This window comes from Bos javanicus, chromosome 21 (genome assembly GCF_032452875.1).
Source record: "Bos javanicus breed banteng chromosome 21, ARS-OSU_banteng_1.0, whole genome shotgun sequence".
NCBI lineage: Eukaryota > Metazoa > Chordata > Mammalia > Artiodactyla > Bovidae > Bos > Bos javanicus.
In genome coordinates this window covers 64,380,478-64,385,402 of record NC_083888.1, presented here as the reverse complement: position 1 = coordinate 64,385,402, position 4,925 = coordinate 64,380,478, and the positions used below count along the sequence as shown (strand labels likewise).

General features: G+C 52.8%; 1 pseudogene; it reads right to left on the bottom strand.

Annotated features, from left to right (window-relative positions):
• Window positions 1-512: 512 nt before the first annotated feature.
• On the bottom strand, window positions 513-913 carry LOC133234587 (V-type proton ATPase subunit F-like; annotated as a pseudogene).
• Window positions 914-4,925: the final 4,012 nt, after the last annotated feature.

The window sequence follows — 4,925 nt, the reverse complement described above, 5'->3', positions numbered from 1 at the left end:
TTCTTTCTTTTTAAAGAAAAAATTTGCACCTACCCATCTCTTGTGTGTTTATTTATTTTAACAGGTTGGAATAGACCTTTATGTTTCCTGGGAGACATTACTCTCTTTCCTCAATCCAGCTCTCTTCCCCCACCTGGCTCTGTTTTCCCGTGTGTGAAGTTCCTCCCATTCTTGGGGTGAAAAGTGCAAGTGTTAGTCGCTCAGTCGTGTTGACTCTTTGTGACCCTATTGTAGCCCAGTCTTTTCTGTCCATGGAATTCTCCAGGCAAGAATACTTGAGTGGGTAGTCATTCCCTTCTCTAGGGGATCTTCCTGCCCCAGGAATCCAGCCTGGGTCTCCCGCACTGCAGGCAGATTCCTTACCATCTGAGCCACCAAGAAAGCCCCTGGTTGCCCTTTTTTCATGGAGTGATTTCCCTCGGGTGTTGGCTGGCTCTGAGTCACGGGCTGATAGACTGCTGGCTTTGGGGAGGGCTGGGAGGTGCAGTGTGGAATGCATTCTGGCCTGTTTTCTTTTTTTTTTTTTTTTAAATATTGCCCCTGGCCCTGCGCAGGATGGAGTCCTTGGCAGCATCATACGGGTGCTCCTTGGACGGGATCTCCAGTACAGCCGGAATGGAGCGCTGGTGGGCGTCAAGGGCGTGCCGCACCATCTCTGCAATGTGACTGGTTGATAAGGATGATGCCGATGTCATCCCAGTTTAGAAACTGCCGGAAAGTGTCTTCGATCTCATTGATGGTAGTATCCTTCTCCACCACCAGGAAATTAGGGTGGCGGTTCTTGTTAAGCTCCCCTATGCCGCCCAGCAGGAAGCCGGCCACAGTGTCCTCGTCTCCCATCACCGCAATTAGCTTCCCCCTCCCCGCCATCCTCACAGACCACCCGAGATCCTCAGCGACCGCCGGGTGTCACCCTGGCCTGTTTTCTGCAAACATGGGGCGGCGGAGGACTTCTGCTGGGACAGCAAGCACTGTGTTAAGACTTATGGGCCTAGGTGCTTTCTGCTCCTCACAGGCAGCTGAAGACGCCGAGCACCCTGACCAAGAGCCTCTGGTCAGGGTCCTTCCTGGGGGTCAGTGAGCCCCTCTACTGGGGCTGGTGCCCAGCTTAGAGGAAGTGGGGGCTGAAGGAGGTGCAGGAGTCATGGAAGAGTGGCTGGCTTTGTTGGCTTTCTTTCAGTTACCACCCGCAAAAGTCTCTGTTTTCCAAAGCTGTTAGGGATTTAATAACAACAATTACATATATATGCATACACATATATATGCATATGTATGTGTGTATCTGTATATGTAGGTATGTATAGGTATATGTGTATATGTATATTTTATACACTTCATTTTTATTTTAATTAATTATTATTATTATTATTTGCCACACTGTGTGGCATGCAGTCTCTTAGTTCCTCGATCAGGGGCTGAACCTGTTTTCCCTGCAGAGGAAGAGTCCTAACCACTGGACACCAGCGAGGTCCCTACACTTCATTTTTAAATAAACTTAACATCTGGTTTGCTGCTGCTAAGTCGCTTCAGTCGTGTCCGACTCGGTGCAGCCCACCAGGCTCCCCCGCCCCTGGGGTTCTCCAGGCAAGAACACTGGAGTGGGTTGCCATTTCCTTCTCCAATGCATGAAAGTGAAAAGTGAAAGTGAAGTCGCTCAGGCATATCCGACTCTTAGCGACCCCATGGACTGCAGCCTACCAGGCTCCTCTGTCCATGGGATTTTCCAGGCAAGAGTACTGGAGTGGGGTGCCATTGCCTTCTCCGAACATCTGGTTTAGATTTACAGAAAACGTGTGAAGATAGTATTGATGGTTCCATAGTGGGTGTAGACCCACTTCTCTTTATAAGATATTAATATAATCTAATGTATAAGAAAAATGAACATTTTTAATGTTAGTACATTGTCATCAACTGAAGTCCATACTTTATTCAGATTCCTTTAGTTTTTACCTAATTCCCATCAGGATCCCACATAGGACACCACATTGCAAGCAGATATGCAGTTTCTTTCATTTCCAGGAACTGAGACGTGGTGAGCAGGCTAGGGTACATGTTCTGAGTGCATTCACCGTCTTGAAGCTGAGTCTCTGTGGTCCAAGCTGACCTCGGGGAACTGGAGATTACTCAGGAATGGAAAAACCTTGTTTAAAATTCAACATTCAAAAAATAAAGGTCATGTCATTCGGTCCCATCATTTCATCACAAAGAGATGGGGAAAAAGTAGAAAGAGTGGTAGATTTTATATTTTTGGGCTCCAAAATCACTGCAGACTGTGACTGCAGCCAGCCACGAAATTAAAAGATGCTTGCTCCTTGGCAAAAAAGCTATACACACCTAGACAGCGTATTAAAAAGCAGAGACATCCCTTTGCCAACAAAGATCCATATAGTCAAAGCTATGGTTTTTCCAGTAGTCATGTAGGGATGTAAGAGTTGGACCATAAAGAAGGCTGAGTGATGAAGAACTGATGCTTTTGTGGTGTTGGAGAAGACTCTAGAGAGTCTCTTGAACAGCAAGGAGATCAAACCAGTCAATCCTAATGGAAATCAACCCTGAATATTCATTGGAAGGACTGATGCTGAAGCTGAAGCTCTAATCCTTTGGCCACCTGATGCAGAGAGCTGACTCATTTGAAAAGACCCTGACGCTGGGAAAGACTGAAGCCAGGAGGAGAAGGGGATGACAGAGGATGAGATGGTTGGATGGCATCACTGACTCAACAGACATGAGTTTGAACAAGATGGTGAAGGACAGGCAACCCTGGCGTGCTGCAGCCCATGGGATCACAGAGTTGGACATGACTTAGCAACTGAACAAGAACAAGACTGAAAGTCATGAACTTTTATTACGCCGCCAGGTCTCTCTCCAGTCTGTCCTTTGACTTGTCCCCTTTTCGGCCTCAATTTTCTCATCTGTAAAATGAAGCCTTTGGGCAAGTGGCAACTGGACAGGCGGAGTCCTGGGGTCCATCTGTGAGTGGTTTTCTGATCTCTGTCCTGGGCAGAGGGAGCTGGCAGGCATGGTGGTGCCCAGAGGGCAGAGCTGGAACCCAGATCTCACTGGTTGTAACATGGGGCTGACATTCCGACTTTGGGCTTTTAAAGTCGAAGATCAGGGGCATGTCCCAGCTTTCCTGCTTATTCTGAAAAGTGAAAGAAAGTAAAAGTGTTCATTGCTCACTGGTGTCCGAGTCTTTGCGATCCCTATGAACTGCAGCCCACCAGGCTACTCTGTCCATGGAATTGTCCACACAAGAACCCTGGAGTGTGTTGCCATTCCCTTCTCCAGGGGATCTTCCCCACCCAGCGGTTGAACCTAGTCTCCTGCATTGCACGAAGATTCTTTACTGTCTGAGTCATCAGGGAAGCTTATTCTAAGGCTCTCTTTATCTCTGAACCTCGGTTTACCCATCGGTAAAGTGGCCGCTGTTGGGATGACTGCTATGGCTCCCTCTGGCTGTGAGCAGAGCAGGTTGCCCTGGGAGATGCTGAGCTCTCCGCTCCCAGAGGCGTGCAAGCCAAGAAGATGACACTGTTGGGTGGCGCAGGGGGTGGTGGTGACCCAGGGCTCTAAGCATGTCCCTTTAGGACAGGGAAGCCAGCTTGCGCACTGGCCCATTTTCCGACCCTGGACTCTGGGGCAGGTGTCCGGCTGCCGCGGTGTGCCCACATAGCTGCTTCCCGTGCCATCTCAGGCTAGGACTGCCTCTGGCCCTAGGCTGAGGGTGGTCTGCCAGATGTACTCCACCCCTGGCCTCAGACTCACAGGAGACCGGGGCGATGCTCGCCATCGTTTCCTGCCTGCTTGGTGGTGCCTCTGACTTCCAGGTCAGTCTGCTTCCCCAGGCAGCTCCTGCAAGTCAGGCTCCAGTACACAGGGCACACCACGCAAAGTCCCAAAGGAGCAAGAGGAGGACGGGGGGATCCCTGGGAAGGAGGAAAATGAGTCCTGTGCCCCGACTCCCCCCAAACCAGACTCTCCATTCTGACAAGGTTTAGGTTCTTCCAAGTCCCAGCCTTTGCATCTTCCATTGGCTCTACAGCCAATGCCCTTGGCCTTCTTTAGCTGTTGAACTCCTACTCACCCTTTGAGACTTAATACAAAAACCCCTGGACTGTGCCCTGGCTGTACCAGGACCTACCTGTGTCCGGCACGTATCATCTTGAGTTGTAACCGGCCTCGTCGGTGCCCCTGTTCCTGTCCCTGGCTTTCCCTGAAGGTGGGGATGGGGCTGACTCATCTCCCTGAAGCTGCAGACGCCTCATCACCTGCCCTCTTCCTAATTGCGTGAAAGGAGTGGGTAGGGGCAGGGTGGATCGGTGTGACGAACCTTTCCAGAGCTCCTTCTGTGTTTGTTTGCTTTGGCTGCAAGGCGGGGCATGCGGGCTTGCGGGATTGCCTCCACGTCTTCTGCAGTGGAACCGCGGAGTCAACCCCTGGACCGCCAGGGAAGCCTCCCCTTCTTTTCTCTTGCACAACGCAGCCGTCTAATCCCTACCCTCCAACCCCTGCCCTGGGCCGGGGGACGGGGCGCGGGGGACGCTCCTCACCGGCGGGTCCGTCGGGGCAGGGGCGGCGGGAGCGCAAGTGGCTCTGGGCCGCTGAGAGAACAGGCGCCCAGCCGCGATGGAGCCTCCGGGAAGCCGGGGACACGGGCGTCCCCGTACACCCCGGGGTCCAGGGACTCCCCCGGGGTCACATTAACAGCCCATTTTCCAACCCGAGGCAACTGAGGCGCCCAGAGGCCCGGGGACTCACCTCCGCCCAGCCCGAGACCCCGCCCCCGAGGGCCTGCCCCTCCTGCTGGCCCAGGCGCTCCACGCCCCGCTCGAGGCCCCGCCCCTCCTGCTGGCCCAGGCGCTCCACGCCCCGCTCGAGGCCCCGCCCCTCCTGCTGGCCCAGGCGCTCCTGGCCCCGCCCCCGCG